Source organism: Coptis chinensis, chromosome 8, assembly GCF_015680905.1.
Source record: "Coptis chinensis isolate HL-2020 chromosome 8, ASM1568090v1, whole genome shotgun sequence".
Taxonomy (NCBI): domain Eukaryota; kingdom Viridiplantae; phylum Streptophyta; class Magnoliopsida; order Ranunculales; family Ranunculaceae; genus Coptis; species Coptis chinensis.
In genome coordinates, this window is record NC_141463.1 from 20,220,403 (window position 1) to 20,238,972 (window position 18,570).

General features: G+C 38.9%; 1 long non-coding RNA gene across 1 annotated transcript; it reads left to right on the top strand.

Annotated features, from left to right (window-relative positions):
* The first annotated feature begins 14,303 nt into the window (after nucleotides 1-14,303).
* LOC147480430 (uncharacterized) lies at nucleotides 14,304-15,713 on the top strand. The gene is made up of 3 exons (XR_015206912.1): nucleotides 14,304-14,470; nucleotides 15,035-15,497; nucleotides 15,606-15,713. It is a non-coding gene; the product is annotated as an uncharacterized LOC147480430 (long non-coding RNA).
* Nucleotides 15,714-18,570: the final 2,857 nt, after the last annotated feature.

The following is an 18,570-nucleotide window of genomic DNA, read 5'->3' on the forward strand; positions in this document are numbered from 1 at the left end:
TTTCGGATGACCATGATGCCATTGAGGAAACTTATATTGTTTTAGAGGACGAGAGTGAGGAAATAGAAATAAAAAGAAAAAGAAAAAGAAAAGAAGTTTCCATCCAAAGAAAATAAAATAAAAATAAAAATAAAATAAAAACTCCAAAAAATATAATAAAAGGAGTCAAAAAGTCAAAATAAAAAGGCTAAAGATGGAAACAAAGTGTAGAAGCAAAAGAACAAGGTTTTCTCTAGTTACATAATATGAAGACCCTACTTTCTCAGACTTGCCTTTGAATATCCATTTCCTTCATTCTTTAACCAACACCTACTTCCCGTATCACCTAATAAAGACATCTAGCTCAATTAGGAATAGGTTGGTGTGATAGTAAGTGGTAGATGTGTTTGATCAACCTCGGCTTCCTTGGATTGTCATTGAGATTGTGAGAAAACATGTGCCTACTGCACACACGAGTTAGCAAACTTGAGTGGAAAAATCAGAGTGTTATGTGTTTTGACATATTCCTTGTGAGAACCTACTTAGGCACGCTACCCAAAAGTTTCAGAAACGGACCTGCCATTGCATTTCATATCATAGTTCATTATATAGTTGTTTATCTTAAGATGATTTGATTATTATGCATGTATTAGTTTAAGTTTTAGAATGATCATTCTTGTTTAAATAATAATGAGATGTATAGATCATTGAGACATAAATAAGGAAACAATAGTTTTATTTCTTAGTCGTTGTAGTATAGATGAAGTTTGTGAGTACTTTCACTGGAAAACTCTCATGAGGCTATAACTCGTCTACTAGGAAATTCCTAGTGGTTTAAGACCTTGTTGCATATGGTCAATGCAATCACACTCGGCGAAACGAGATTAGTTAGAACTCCATTTTTGGTCACTTATTCTAATTTCTCATATTTGCTTGAGGACAAGCAAAATGCTGTTTGGGGTGGTTTGATAAGAGCCCAAAACTGTAGTTTTAACCCCTTTAACAATATTGCTTTAGACCAATTATGTGATTAATAAGTAAGAGTTAGTACTGTTATCATGCTTTTGTGTATTTCAGGCTTCGGAGTTGGATAAATATCAATTCGTTACTAAGTAGGCGCTAAAAGGAGCTAAAGTGATTACTATGAAAGTTCTATGAAGAAAGCCCAAGTTTCATGGAGAAAAAGTCTTTAAAAAGCCCAAGTCAAAGCTGTTAAGTGAAAGTCAAACCGGATTAGAAAGCTGAAGAAAAATCAACAGAACTTCAAAAGGCCATATATTTGGACTCAGGTTTCGTAATTAGACCCATTTTATATCAAAATGACCGGCTCAAAAAGCTCTTTCCAATAGTTTAGGCCTTGACTCAATCAGAGTAGTATAAGTTGGTGAAATCGCGTGCTACCGTAACATGACCATAATTGAAAGTCTTGGATTTATCCAATTGGGTTATGGACTTGATTTATGGGTCCATAACCTAGCCTAAAAGCTCATGCACGAAATTGTAACCTAACCCTCTCCTATATAAAGAGGGTTAAGACTAAAATAAAGATTAGCTACTCCCTCTTTAGTTTAGAATAATTTAGGGTTCTCTCTCTCTCTCTCTCTCTCTCTCTCTCTCTCTCTCTCTCTCTCTCTCTCTCTCTCTCTCTTTTTGTAGTTTAGTTTAGGTTAGAATAATTTAGTTTGTAGCCTCCATTAAATCCTTCAATAAAAACCCTTAGTTTAATATTCAATTCTTGTCACTTTAATTTAATGTCTTCATCTTATTGTTTTGATATTGTTCATCCAATGAAACTAGGCTAAAAACTCCATTAGAGGAGATTAAAGAAGTCATGTGAGGATGATTGCTTGTTAGAATAGTTGTTATTTAGAATAGAATTTCAAGTTCATTATTATGAGTGTTTAGAAATAAACCTCATAATGATGAACTAGAGTTTAGAGCTGTCATCAAAGAGATTTGTGGTGGAGCTAAACTCTCATGCTAGTGGAACCTTGATTCGGGAGGACTTGGTATTCACTATGGATCAATATTCGATTCGATGACTAACTAATAGCCAATCGAATTACATGGTGGAATTTCCCTCATCTATGTTCTTCCGATTCATTAAATTCACATATTAATTATTTAGTTAAATTAGTTTAATTTATAATTAGTTTTAGTTTAAATAAATCACAACACTACTCTTATTGTTCTCACCATTGTTTCCTTGTGTTTGATTAATTGAATTCACTTATGTCTTGCTAGTTTAAGAGTGGAACGATTCCGTACTCTATATATTGAATTAATATATATATGTGAGAGTAGGAAATAAATAATTGATACCAAAAGAATGAAGTTAGAGTAATCTAGTTTTGTTTTTACCGGTTATCACCTAACACACCTCACAGTTTTTAGTGACTCACAGCTGGTTGTGTTCCAAGTTGATGGAGGATATGAGGCCAAAGACAAACGAATGGCCAAATACCTAGAACTGGTGCGGGGTATTCAGGGCAAGTTTGAGAACATTCAGTTTTATCAGCTACCTCGATCCGAAAATCGGCACGCAGATGCTTTGGCGTATGTTGCCTCGATGTTGGGCAACAGCGAGTCTCGTTCCATCCCTATAAAGTTTCAAGAGAAATCCAACATCCGGGTACTCATAATTACAATAGTTTGTGTTATTTCAGCCACCACTCCAAATTAGATGGATCCATACAAGTCCCACCTCAAAGACAAAACACTCCCTGAGGATAAGAATGTAGCAAGGCGTCTGCTTGCAAAGATACAGAGATTCACCCTCGTTGAAGATGATCTATACAAGAAGTCCTTTCTAGGACCTCATCTCAAATGTCTCTCCCCAGACCTCGCTGAACAGGTTATGCGAGAGGCTCATGAAGGAATTTGTGGCAACCACGCTGGGGGTAGAACACTAGCTAGCTCTCAAGATCCTAAGATAAGGATAATTTTGGCCTTATATGCAAAAGGATGCATAGGTTTTCGCCCGCAAATGTGAAAAGTGTCAACGATATGCTTCGCTTATCCATGCTCCAACAACGAAACTACACCCATTGGCAAGGCCATGGCCATTTTCACAGCAGGGAACTGACATTGTAAAACCTCTACCACCTGCGCCCGGCAATGTCAGATTCTTACTGGTCGCAATGGATTACTTCACCAAGTGGATAGAAGCAGTTCCCCTGGTCTTCATTCGAGAACAGGATGTCAGAGAGTTTATTTGGAACAACATTGTCTGCAGGTTTGGCATACCCAAAGTTATCATCTCAGATAATGGGCAACAGGTCGCTGGAGGATTGGTCGTTGAACTCTGTGAGGAGTTTCACATTACCCATCTACTTTCAACTCCAAGGTATCCGTAAGGCAATGGTCAAGCTGAAGCCTCTAATAGGGTTATTTTGGATAACATGAAGTGTAAATTAGATGACGCAAAAGATTTATAGGTCGAGGAGCTACCTAAGGTCTTATGGGCATATCGAACTATACTTAGACGATCAACTGGTGAGTCTCCATTTTCACTGACCTATGAAACTGAAGCTGTCATACCTCCCGAACTGGTAAGTCCCACTCAAAAGTCCGACGTTGTGCACACCCTAGATAATGAGGAGTTGTTATGTAGCGAAATGGATCTCCTAGATGAAAATCAAGAAGGTGTCGCACTGCGCTTAGCTGCCAACCAGCAGATTCTGAAAAGATCATATGACAAGAGAGTCCGGATTCGATCTTTCAAATCTGGAGATCTGGTTCTCCACGAGATCCCAGAGCCCAATGACATGCTTGGACCCAACTGGGAAGGACCATACATCATCGACAAGGTTGGTCGAACTGGTTTTTACTACCTACGCACTGTCGAAGGTGACATTTTTGTCAAACCATGGAACACACAGCACCTTCGCAAGTACTATCAATAAAATTGTTATTTCATGCTTTGTTATGCATTGTTTATTATCTCCAGTCATCAATAAAGTTCTTCACCTTGCAATCGAATTTATTCCTTGCACGTTTTTTATTTGATTATCCACAATGGACTAAGCCTTTAGGGAATTATTTTCTCACTATCTGTTCAAGAATATTGTATGCCAATTTGCTTTAAAACTAGTGATAATGAGTATGGGGAAGTTGAACTATATGCCAGTTCCTCTCTCATCCCCATATAGTTGGAACTGTACATCAATTCTTTTAAACTGCGATTATTCTCGATGGGTTAAGCCTTTAGAGAATCTGACCACACTAACTGTTCAGTAAACTGTACACCAGTTTGACTTGGAACAAGAGATAGTGTTCTTGAGAGCCTGAACTATATGCTAGTTCCTAGAGCTTTCAAAACATCAAACATAAAGGTTGCTGGGAAGATTTGGGTTGGATCCAGATCCTAGCACGCAATCATTGGCCTGGAACATCGGCATGATGGCGCTGAGGAAGACTCCCCCATTGTCATTCTTGTGATACCCTATTTAGTTTTTTAAATAAATAGGACCTGTCGTTATTAAACACAGTGTCGTGCTCATGGCACCAAATTACTTTCGCAAAGACATATGTCTCTATTGCGATCGAACTCTTAATTACAGTTAACTTGAATGACTCCCATGATATCCTGATTAGATTTTGGTTATGCCTCATTTTAATCTGTTTAGCCTACTAGGGTCACCTATTGTTGTTCTAAATGAACTTTGGGAGCATCAGGGGTAGAGTATGCATAGTAGTACATGTCATATAACATAAAATGCTTTAAATATATGCATAAACTAGAAGAGCTGCAGAGTTCAGTAAGTAAGTAGTATGCATGCATAAACTAGAAGAGATGCAGAGCTTAGTTTGTAAATGGTATGTGAGTTACATAACTCAATATTACAGACCCATAGAATAATTGTTTAAAAAAAATTGTTTTCCAAATCATGAACTGAATAGCTAAGTCTTTACTTAGCTTGTTAGGCAGCGGTAGAATCAAACTTTGGTTCACCATCAGTGCTTGCTGCTACACCATCATCAAGAACTTCTGGTTCACTCTCAAGAACAGACTGTGTGGTTAGATTAGCTGGAATGGTTGAAGGCTGAACATAACACTGACCTGAAGCTGGTACTGGCAAAAAAGAAAGCTGAATGGGAGGCATATCATCATCGGTATCTTCTTTAGAAGATGAGGAGGCATCAGACATAAGTTCATTTTGAATAGCAGAGATACTGGTGTCTAGATCAGGAAATAGGATGAAAGGGTTGGTTACATGCCCCTGATCATCTAACTGGGAAAAAATACCCAGTATCCTCAATAGCCTCCTCAAACTTAACTTGTTTGGTTGCATTAAAAGACTTTTCAGAAACATCAAGCACTCTCAGAGCAAAGCGAATGACATTTTTAGCTGACCTCTTCTTCACCTCCTTCACCACTTGGGAATAGAACTCAGAGGTCTCCGCCAAGAGGTCACCATCCTTCTTATCAGAGCGAAGACATTTTTCTTTTAGGGCCCTCTCATATCCTGACATGACCTCATTTGCATGGGCAATGACTTGGCCAAGGGTTCTCATCTCGGTGTTCTTACGGTGAAGTTCCCCTTGGACCTGGTCATGATTTGCTTACAGGGTGGTGAAGTGGGAGAGTAGTTCCAAGAACTTCACTTTCCAAGTGGCAGCATCAGCAGCTCCTTTTTGGGCTTTTTCTAGAGATCCCCGGAGGTTGGAGATCGTATCTCTCATGTTCTTGAAACCATTATTAGATTTCCTCTCTCTGACCAATAGCTGGTCAACCTGGATCTGCAGCTCCTCAGCTCTTTTCTCAGCAGCCTCTTTCGCCTAGATCAGCTCACCAGTAGCCATGTCATCAGTGGCTATACCAGCTGAGGCCGCAAAGATAGGCTCTTTCATGGCTAAAAATTTATTCACTAACTGGAAAATGATACAGAGTGTGTAAGTGACACAATGAGAGAAATAGAACATTGAACAAAGAGGAAAAGTCTTACCTTGGCAAGGTGAACAACAAATCGGTGAAAGGACAAGTCTAGGCTCCCAGCCATGTTGGCTTCAGCCATGTTAACAGGAAGTCGTGCAACTTCTAGAACTCCAAGTGCGATATCAACATCATTAATAGAATGTTTGTTGGTAACATGTAGTTCATCAGTTCGTCCCCAACGCCTCATCTCCACGATCATCTCCCTTTCAGGAGAATCTGGAGATTGTGGCGAAAGGGAATGTCATCAATCACCCTCCTCCTATCACTGAATCGAGGGGGAGGGAGAGCGACAGTTACAACAGTTGTTTCAGTAATGCCCTTCCCCTTATGATTATCAGGGAGGGAAGGGTCAACAGTCAGAGGGACATTGTCACCAGTTTGTTCAGAACCTATAAGAGGATCTAGAACTAGTAGGGATGCAGTTACTTTCTCAAAAGACTTACCAGGATGGGGAATACTATCGGGAACCTTGAAAAGTGTTCCTTCATTCACAGTGAGAGGATGAAATTTCATTTTCCTGCCAGATAGGGGCAACATCAGAAGTAGGAGCAGGATCAGTTCTCTTCATTCTTGAACGGTTAGATGCATGTACTTCCCTTTTAAAATTACTAGCCACCAGTAGTTCATGGGGCAGTTCAGGGCCTCTCCCGCCAGTGATCACATAATCATCACTGACAGCAGGCTCCTGAACTGAGCCCGATGTCGCAGCATCACTAGAAGCGGCCACAGAACTCTTCTCCTTACAGTTTCCTCTTCTTCTAGTAATCAAAGAGGATTCATCCTGAACTGGGGGAGGAAAAAGTCCAGCATCCTAATCCATAAGAGGAGGAAGAGTTGTGCGCCCATAATTCACAGTGTTTATCCCAAAGGGGGAAAAGCCGGGGGCAAGTTGCAGCAATTCTTCAGCAGACATGTTGAAATATTCAAAAAGATGGGTGGGATCAGGAACTATCACCCAAGGTATCTTCCGTTCCTTGGGGATCTCCTTGATGAAGTCCACCATAGCAACATCAGTTGCAGATAGTTAATTCCAGGGGGAAGAGTCATCTAAGGAAAAAATAGCAAAGAAACTCAGTCGAAAGACTCTTATGGTGATTGCAAAATTCGTAAGGAAGGAGACTTATTGGTTGGAGCATGAGTGTGTTTTCTGGGAACAGGAATTCCCACAGGCTCACTGTCAACATCAGAAGGACGAACACCCCATGTATCACCCAACACACGGAAGTGGTGATCAGCCTAACCTTCATCACTCTGCTTCCCCTCGAAAAAAACAATCGGAGAGTTCTTGTCTCTGGTCATGAGATAGTAGTACGGTTGGTCTCGAATATGCCGGACCTCATAAAAGTACCTAAACACCCAACGATTCAGAACGAATCCATGCCTCTTGGCCAATATGGCAGAGTACATGACAGTTATGTAGAACAAAGATGTTGCTTGACCAAGAGCAAGATTGAAGTGAATCAGGCACTCTCTTAACAGTAGGTGAAAGGAAAGAGTGAGTCCAACCTTGAGTTGACCAATGGTGATGAGCGCCACTTCTTTATAGGCCAACTCATCTGACAACCTTCCCCACTCCAAGCCGATATCATCAGGGATGTGAAATTTCTCTCGAATCAGTTCCAGGGAGGACAGATCTCCGAAGTTTACAAGTGACTAGTTGGGATTCATGATCGGAAAAGAGAGAAAGTTTCAAGTTTTGGTTAAACCCTAAATGGGAGATCAAAAGGTTCAGTATCCAGGGAAAAAGTAGTGGAAGAGATAATGAGGGTTCTCTCACCAGATCCTCTATATACAGATAAGATGAATGGTTACGATTAGCCCAATCGGGATGGAACTGCCATCATTACCTTTTTTGGGAAACGGCGTGTCTGTTCAAGCCATCTTTTCAGAGCCTTAATTAGTTGAGTACGTAAGCAATTCCAACAACTGTTTAGGAAAAAGATTCTCGCACCAAAAGCAGTGTCGCTTCAAGCGCCCACATGCTAGATGGCACGAGAGGGGGCATCTGTAAGGGGGATTTCCCGTCATTGGATAAATGACACGTGTATGGAAATAACCTAAGACTATAAATGTCCAAAATGAGACGAGGACCACCGAATCAGTTTTGTGAATAAGTGATCTCGTGCTTAGCACGAGTGTTTAGTGGACATGTGACAGGCACGTGACTGACCGCCTCTAAACATAACAATTCTCTAAGTCGTTAGGAACTGATATGGACAATTCCTAAACAGAAAGAAACTGAAGAGGGCGATCTTTGATGATAAGGAAGGAATCGTGATGACATATATTTAAGAGTTACCTTTTAGATATAATCTTCCCATATATGATGGGACATTATGATCAGCAAGAAAACCTACCTTTCATAAGATATGGTCTAGATTCAGACTTCCATTAGGAGAGAATTCCTAATAGGAAGGCAGAGTCCAAAGATGGAAGAGAACTCACAAGCGATGAGGACAGCCCTAACCCTAGGACTCTCAAAGCTCTTCCTATATAAACCATAGGGATTCACTCTTAGGAACTACGCAAGATAGGGTTTGATTCTCCTAAATAAAAAAAGAGATACATAGGCAGCCACCAGGCGGTTCAACCCTAAACTCACAATCATCTCATCACTTCTCTATTCAGTAAAAGCGTCTAGATCACAAGGCACAGAGGAAGATTAAGGGATACACAGAAATTCTCCTACACCACCTATGAGGGATATTCAACATCAGATTGACCTTGTTCTTAGCTCGAGTTTGCCTAATCGACTGGCATTTTGCCTTAGTCCTAAAGACTCGGAAGAGTTGCAGCGACAGGTGGTATAGCTGTTAGAATGAGGCTACATCCATGAGAGTATGAGCCCATGTGCAGTCCCTGCCCTACTAGTGCCAAAGAAAGATGGCTCCTGGCGTATGTGTGTTGATAGTAGAGCAATCAACAAGATCACAGTGAAATATAGGTTCCCAATTCCCCGCCTAAATGATATGTTAGATCAGTTGTCCGGTGCTAAGGTCTTCTCAAAACTTGACCTTAAAAATGGATACTTCCAGGTTCAAATCAAATATGGAGATGAGTGGAAGACAGCGTTTAAGACGCACCATGGGTTGTATGAGTGGATGGTAATGCCTTTTGGGCTGTCCAATGCGCCCAGCACATTTATGCGGTTTATACATTAAGTTTTACGGCCTTTCATGAGGAAATTCGTTATAGTCTACTTTGGTGATATTCTTATTTATAGCCCAACATGGGCATCACACTTTGATCACCTCCATGTTGTTTTTGATATGCTGAGAACACAATGCCTATTCGCCAATCTGAAGAAGTGTTCTTTCTTCACTACTTCTATAACCTTCCTTGGTTTTATTGTGTCTACTGATGGTGTTCATGCAGATCAGTCAAAGATAGACATGATCTTAGAGTGGCCCACGCCAAAGACCTTGCATGATGTGTGAAGTGTCCATGGATTGACATCTTTCTACCGCTGGTTCATCCAAAATTTCAGCTCTTTGATTGCTCCTATCATAGAGTGCCTCAAGGGTCGTGATTTCAAGTGGTTTGAGGACGCTGAGATGAGTTTTCAACTGGTCAAGAGAATGATGACAGAGGCGCCAGTGTTAGCACTTCCTGATTTTGAAAAAATGTTTGAGGTGAATTGTGATGCATCTGGAATTTGCATTGGTGGTGTTTTGAGTCAAGAGGGGTAGCTTTTTTCAGTGAGAAGCTATCAGGATCAAAGAAAAATGACTCCACCTATGATATGGAATTCTATGCCATAGTTCAGTCCCTGAAACATTGGCGACACTACCTAATACAGAAGGAGTTCATTCTTCTCACTGACCATGAGGCCCTGAAGTATATAAATGGCCAGCACACCTTGAATCAATGGCATGCCAAGTGGGTGGCATACTTACAGGAGTTCATATTCTCGCTGAGGCACCAAGCAAGCACCTTGAACAAAGTCGCCAATGCCCTGAGTCATCGTACGTTACTCCTCACCACCATGCGCACTAGCGTTGTAAGATTTGAGGCCTTCACTGATATGTATGAAGCAGGTCCTTCCTTTGGGAGGATAATTTAGGAGGTAACTGATGGTCAACGTCATGATTTTATTGTGCATAATGGTTATCTGTTTCATGGTCTACAACTGTGCATTCTAGATTGTTCCCTAAGGCAGCAGATTATCAGTGAGCTTCATAACGAGGGTCACTCGCCAGATAAGACATTGGCCCTGATTTATTCTAACTTTTATTGGCCCAAACTGTCCAGTGATGTGGCTCATTATGTGGATCGTTGTTATGTGTGTCAATGGTCCAAGGGAGTTCTTACCAATGCGGGTTTGTACACTCCTTTACCTGTTCTTCAAGCCCCATGGCTCGATGTCAGTATGGACTTTGTGTTGGGTTTACCCGGTACCCAACGGTCTTCAGATTCTATTTTGGTTGTGGTTGACAGATTCTCCAAGATGGCCCATTTTGTACCTTGCAAGAAGACAATGGATGTTGGCCAGATCGCTCATCTTTACTTTAAGGAGATTGTGCGTTTACATGGTGTTCCTTGATCAATTACTTCCGATCATAACACCAAGTTCATAAGTCATTTATGGAGAAGTTTATGGAGTAAACTGGGTACCCAATTGAATTTCAGTAGTGCCTACCACCCACAGACGGACGGTCAGACTGAGGTAGTGAACCGAAGTTTGGGCAACCTTTTACGGTGCTTGGTAGGAACTAAACCAAAGTAGTGGGATCTGACGTTACCCCAAGCTGAATTTGCTTATAACAGATCGAAGAACAAAACCACAGGATTGAGTCCATTTGAGATTGTTGTTGGTCAGAACCCATCTGGGGTGCTGGACTTAGCCCTTATTCCACGTATAGGTCGTTTGAATCCTCAGACAGATGAAATGGTAGAACATCTTTGGGGTATCCATGAGCAGGTGAAACTGGCCATTCATGAGAACAATGCCAAGTACAAGCTTCTGGTCAACAGTCATCGTCGTCAGGTACTTTTTAATGTTGGTGATTTTGTTTAGCTGGTATTAACTCGTGACCATTTTCCTATTGGAAAGTATAATAAGCTTAAGGAGTGGAAGATTGGACCCTGTGAGGTACTACAAAAGATCAATGATAACGCATACCGGTTGCGCCTACCCAGTCATTTGAAGACTTATGATGTCTTTAATGTGAAGCACCTGAGTCATTGTTTTGTGGAGTCCGATACTACTACTTTGAACTCGAGGATGAGTTCTTTCCAACCTAGGCCGACTGATGTAGGAGGATCCGAGTCAGATGATGCTGAGTTAACAGATTGCACGCTGATGGCGCTAAAGTATCATGAGTTGGCGGATTAGCGCAAAGATGGCAAGTAATCGTGATATTTTCCTAATTAGGGTAAGTGTTTTGGTATTTTGGCCATAACTTTGGCTACAGCTGTCAAAATCAGGCGTGTGACCCCAATTCGGAAAGATCTCGGTGGCGCACACGCTGTCACCACTCAGCTATGCTCCATGGTAGCCGTTTTTTAGGTCAAAATCCACTGTTTTTCCTTCCAAATTCATCATTTTAGATTTTCTTTCATTTTTACCATTTTGGAAGTAAATCTGAGTCCGTTTTAGGCTAAATTTTTGGTAGATTACTTCTGTTATTATCTAGTTAATTTTAGTAGGAATAATATTCGGAATTATAATGTTTTATAGCTATAAAGTCCATCTTGTGGGCTAATATTGGATCATTCTTGATTTTATTAAACTTTAATAGACATTAGAGACGATTTTCTCTGTGTTTATGGCAAAACTCTTATGTTCTTCCCTGTTTGTAAATACCCTCCGTTCTCAAACATATCACTACAACATACGTGTCCACACTCCAGGTCATATCTGCACAGCTCGTACCATGTCACCATGACATACCAACGACCCAGACTCAGGTCGTCCCAAACATCAGATACAACCATATATGAAAGTAAATGATCTACCGCGATCCTAAAGCTCAGTCAACGGACCAATCAAGAAGGCATTTACTTTTTAACATCAGAAATAATGACAAATCATCAAGATAGTTCAAAAGATGGATCTACACTTGACAAACGGCTTGGAGCAAATAAGGAAAGTCAACTCAAACATCTATAAGTAGAGAGAGATGAACTACGTAAGGCTTGATTCAAGTTTACCCAAGGAACTTGATACGTAGGCAACTCTTGTCCTAAGAAAGAGTGCATCCATTCCCTACCAAACTCGATCAACATCAGGTCGTAGACACAAAATCTACACCTCTACACTGTTTATTATCTGTTATTACTAGTCTACAGGATAATCACTATTCTGTTTTGCTTCAGTATAATGTCCTCTAGTCTTTACAAACAGACTCAGTTTATCATATAAATCCTCATCGGGTTGTCGAGCCTTCTGCTCCTAACGTAGACAAGTGTGAATGTCAATAAAACTTAGTTTCATACTCTAACAACGTCATGGTCTCCTGTCGTCTTAGAAATTATCTAATCTTGTCTTCTCTAAGGGATATCCAGAAAATTCTAGAAGTCAAATCTCCTATAGAACTAAGCCCAAGTAAGCACCTTCTGTTCCTCAACTCTCGTCATAGATTTCCACCAAATGGAAGTGTCTCCTTCTAAACAAAGAATAGATAACCTCTCCTTGTACGCCTGAGTATAATGATATAATCAATGATGGGGAATCTCCATTTTTTGTTCTTCCTTTTGCAAAACTCAGCTAGGCTTTCATAAAAGCCACAAACATAACCTAACACAAAACGGTAGCTTCATAACGGAGGCAAATGCTTCTTCTTCGCAACCTAAAGTAGTCCTAAGTCCTAACTATCTTCTTTACAGACATATTTCTCCATGGGAATCTAAAATGTTTTTACTACAAACTAAGCTAGGAGCCTGAGCACAATCAACCTATTACTATATAAAGATTTATTTCATATAACATAATATGGTAGTTTTCAAAGCAATGTTGGGCGGCAAAAGAAGAAGCTGCACAATTAGACTTTGACCTCAATTTTTTCAGCATCCATCTTGTTGAAGATTTCTGAAACCTATTGGTTCTGAACAACAAGGTTGTGCCATGATTCAATTCCTAGAATATGTTTTGATTAGTGGAAGTCTTATCGGGAGAGAGTCACTGGGTTTAGGGTCATTCAGAATTCCCAGATTTGCTTGTATTGCCCCTGTGAGGCATTAGCTCCTTTCCAACTCCCACAGAATCCTTCATTAACTGCAAACAGGCAATATCAGGTCTTGTGTGAAATACCAGTGAATCCAATAACAAAGTCGAATAGTTTAAGACATTATTGCCATTTGAAATCACCAAAAGTTGAAAGTTTTATTAGTTAATCAACTCCCAACTGACAAGCAAGTAAGAGAAACATAAGGTCAATGGCAAGAAAATATCATAGCCTAGTACTTACTACCTTAGGTAACTCAAAGTGAATTACAAATGTCACCCAACACTCATCCCATGCTACACAAATTTTAAGATTGGAAAAGAACACACACACATGTAAGTATCAAAGACCATTAATACTGAGTAGTTGAGAATGCTCCCAGTGACCCACATCAGCCCCCCTTTTTTTCTCTCAGACTGACACATCAAATTTTACATAAAAAAATGAATTATACGCCTTTTTTTGCCGATTTCAATTGTTCGTAGCCCAAAATAGTTAAAAACCTCTTTCTCTATTCTTTTTTCAATTCTACAAAATACTCCCAACTCTCCCAAAAAAAATTCATCTCTTCAAACCCTCTCTCTTATTCTTCTCTTCTTCTAACAGGAGATGACATTCTAGGTGATCGACTCATCATCTTAGCGTTGGCAATTGATTGGCATTATTGCTTCACTTTGAATTTTTCCCATTCGATAATAATAACATAATTGTAACTAAGCACTCTTTCCAGATTGCAAAACTCGGGTTTAAGTCTGTTGCTCATTATCTCATTCAAACCCGACGCGCGCGCTGAGACAAATTCAAATGATCCAGTTTCTACGAAGAGATCATTATCCTTCACAAATACTGAAGAAGTTTGCGAGCATAATGACTCAATCACCTAAGAGGATTGGCAGCATGGGTTTATAAACAAGAGAGGCAATGAGTTGCAAGAGAAGAAAAAGGAATCACTGAATTTGGCAATGTTCAAGGAGAGGAGATGAAAGTAATGACCGAAGAAACAATGAGTGATAATGTTGTTTCAAGGGAAAAAGAAGAGGAATCTGAAGACCATTTTGCATCTAAACGGGGAAAGCATAGTCATTATCTGTATACTGTTTTAGTACTACAGAAATTAATTCTTTCAAGTTATTCTATCTGTTAGGTGTAGTCTATGTTAGCCACACTACCCATTTGATTTGCTGTAGATTTGAATTTGTATTCTAGCAAACCTCAGCTAATCTGATGGTGATTGATAATGGGATTGAGAGTGAGAGACAGACTAACCATGACACGACCATTCTTTCCAATCATCGAGTAATAAGGGGGGTTCAACACGATTTTTTCTCACTAATGTTTCTACTTCTTGAAATTTCAGATTCAAGTCCTTCAAATCGACATGTATAAGGTTTTTCTTCTTTCTTATTAGTTCAGAGAGACCTAATTTTTTTATTTCTCAACTAATATTTATATTTTTTAATGCTTCTTTCTTTTATTTGTTTTCAATATTTCAATATATTATTTAAGATGCCAAATTCATTAAGACAACTATTTCCTGTGTGGCATATGAATTTTGGGGTTTAATTAAGTTTGCAGGGACACATATAGAGTGACATATTTATTAGCAACGTCGAGAACGTATAAAACGAAAAATGGATAGCGCCTTTAGTGACAACAAATGGAAACCACATGTGTGTAGTATTAAATGATATGATTTGCTTACTTTTGTGATATGAATCGAAGAATTGAATATATATTCCCTTTATTTTATGCTTTAATGGATGATATAGGTAGCAAGTTGGGGAGTTTATCTATCATCCAATATATTTTTGCACTATCATTTACGTTGGTTGACCTCATCTAGGACAAGTGCATTTTGCTTTTACCTTCAACGTGAAGGAGACTTCTTTATCTTTTTACAACTTCCGACATGAACTTATTGCTTTTAGTGTCTCATTCCATGTGGACTCAGCAACTTCTCACTGAACTGAAAACACAATTGGCATCATCTCAAAAGTCAAACAACTTGACACATCAAAATGTAGCAAAACGTATGGCAGAATCTTACAGTAGGCTCAATACAAAGATACAAGAGTTAGGTGCCGAAGTGACAGATTTACGTGTAAAACATGAGGCTTTAGATGTTGAAGTTGAAGAAGTAAAATAGAACCAACTGAATGCTTTTGCACATTCAAGGATCTCGAATAACAGTTATAATGGTCAGACTAAACTTATTTTAGTGAATTCTTTAGAATAATCTTCATTTATAACATTTCACTAATGTCTATTTTGTTCTTACTTTTGTCTTTGATTTCAAATTTCAATTTGAAAGCCTCTTTGTTTGTGCATACCTTTATCATAGGAGGACAAAGAGGACCTCTTCCAGTGAAATCTTTATGTACCCTTGAGGTTTCCAGAATTTTATAGTTGTGCAAGTAAGTTAAGTTAGTTAGCTCTATTTTCTTTCTGCCTATTAAACCTATTAGAGTATAGAATTCAAACTTAGTCGTGATGGTAACTAGAGACTTTTCCTGTTCTTGAAGCTCAAGCACTAAGGCAGGCTGCTTCCGAAGTCTCCCCGTTTGCATTCCTCTCCTCCTATTTGCCCTATTGCACCCTCAACTCATTCAGCGGTAATCTGGTATCTATCTTACACTACGACAATTCATCATTCTAATAAATAAGATTAGAGATTTACTGAGATGAGCTTTGTGTAGTTACAAGGATGATGACACTTGCAAACATTTGGTTTCTGTAAGACAATGAAACAGAGGTGAACCGATAATGGATTCAGTGTGTTTTGGTACATTTTTTATTTCTCACTAATGTCATGTTAGTAATAGTTAGTAGTTATCTACATTTTAGTGATTTTCCTATGCATAGCAAGTACATTATTGAAAGGGATTGTTTTTGAGAGTAGGTGCATTCACAACATAAGTTATCATAGTATCTAACGAAGGCAACGGGGGATAATGGGTTCGGAAAGTTTTAGAAGGACAATAAAAGTGTACTGATGATTGCTAATCAAAATTCTTGAACATACTAAAACTGATTCATATAAATGCCCTTTTAAAGCTATTTCTTGGCTTTACAATGTAATAAGATAGCCAACTCAAATCAGCATTCATATCTTTATATATAAACGTAACAGGGGGATTTTGAAAAATCAGGAGAGACTCCACGGACACTATTTTAAGGAAACTTTCATTCATTATATTTGTTTTCTTTGTTTGGTTGAAAATTGTTGTTGAAATGATTCAGGAGTCAGGAGTCTTTATGTTAGCTTTTCTTTTCTTTTTCATATACTTCATGTGGAATATCTAAACCTATTGCTTGACCTCTATTTAGAGTAGTTTGACTAGGTGCAGGGGATTAAAGTTGATTAGAGTAAGTGCTTGACAACATAGATCGCAAGGGGATTGTTTTTTAGAGTAGGTGCCTTCACAATATAAGTTATCATAGTATCTAATGAAGGCAACAGGGGGATAACGGGTTCAGGAAGTTTTAGAAGGACAACTGATTTAGGCTTAGATGAGAGTAGAAACATGTAGTCAAATCACTTGGGACGAATTGACTTGGGTTTCGTGGTTTTTGGGAAATTGCTTAAACATGGGCTACAGCCAAATGTGGTTACTATTACTACTCTACTTAAGGGGCTCTCTTTGCATGGTAAAGGATTAGAAGCTGTTGAGTTACTTGAGAAATTTGTGTGTAATGGGTATACGGTAGATCATGTTACTTACGGGGTTGTGATTAATGGTCTTTGTAAAGGTATGAATGTTGATGCTGCCCTTAGGTTGTTGCAGGCAATGGAAATGAAAAAGATTGTGGCTAATGTAAAGTTGTATAGTATGATTGTTGACGGACTTTGCAAACAGAATAGGGTAAATGATGGTCTTGGTGTTTTTAAAGAAATGAGTGGTAAAGGAATTGTACCGAATGTAGTTACGTATAATTCTTTAGTTGACGGACTGTGTAAAATTGGGGAATGGAAGGGTGCTATGAGTTTGTTTGAAGAAATGTTGGAAAAGGGCGTCTCACCAAGTGTAGTAACCTTCAACATTCTCATTGGTGCTCTTTCTAAAGAAGGGAGGACTAATGAAGCTATTGATCTATTGAAGTTCATGCTTCAAAGAGGTGCAAAGCCTAATGTCATCACCTATACATCATTGGTTAATGGCCTATGCAAGGTTGGTAGAGTTGTGGATGCACAAAATGTTTTCAATGATATGCTAGCTTATGGGCTGAGTCCAAATGTTGTCACATATGGTGCATTGATAGACGGGTTGTGTTCTAATGGTTGTGTTTCGGAAGGTTTAGAATTGTTGCGTGTTATGGAAAAGAATGGATTAAAAGCCAATGTTGTGATTTACACCACCATCATCAACAATTTGTACCTAGCAGGGAAACTTGATGAGGCAAAGGAAATCTTTTGTAGCTTATATCCCAAAAATTTGCTGCCCGGCACCATAACTTATACCACAATGATCGATGGCTTTTGCAAGAAAATGATGATTAATGAAGCTCAAACTTTGTTTGGGGAGATGGAAGAAAAGGGTGTTGCTCCAAATTATCTCACATTCAGTATCATGATTCAAGGATTACTCAAAGAAAATGATACTCATATGCTGCAAGATACTAAGTACTTAATAGTCTAATATCATAATTCGGCTAAATCCTGGATTGTTCTTTGACTTGGTAAGAGCTGACAAATATCATGTACTTTAAAAAAATATAGAAATGAATAAAAAGAATAGATGAAGAACACACATTTGGAAATCATTACCTGGGTATGTATTCTTATTACTCCAATTTCCTTTTCATCGGTGTTGTAATTTGTATATAAAAATGGTGCTAATCCCCTCTTCCATTTTTCTCTCCATAGATCTCAGGTGATTGAAAGATCTGTAGAAGCCAAAAGGCAACTGAAAGTTAAGTTAGAAAAACCCCTTTAATTTTTTTTTCGTAAAGCTTTAAAAAAAACACTTAATTATAAGCTGGTTTGGTGTTTTATGAAATGTCAGTAGGAAGAGAGTTTGGGCAGTACTTGAATTTGTGATATAGGTGGTCAAAGTGGTTAGCCTTGAGGTCAGTGGCATCCTTACGTCAAGGTTGTACATCCTGATTATGCATTGCTTTTTTGACTTCAAAACAACAATCTTAGTAGTAAGAACCTTTAAAAGCGACTCTTTCTAGGCGTCAAACCATAACATTATACATGATTACTTCTTAATGTACCCCAAATTTATTTTCTTACTTTTGAATTATTTTAGACCTTTTACGTAGTTTTTCCTGTTTTATAACCGCAGGATTTGGGTGTTCCCAGAATGAGGCCTCAAGATGTTTCTGAGTTAGAGAATGAAGACTTCATGCGGTAAAATCTGGTCTTCTTAAAATACTTTAAAAAATGGGCATCTCATTACTTTCCAGGTTTGTCTTATGTGCCATTGCAGCTATTTTGATAACCTTCGATGTTCTTCTCTGACAAATTTGTTTTATTAGTTATAT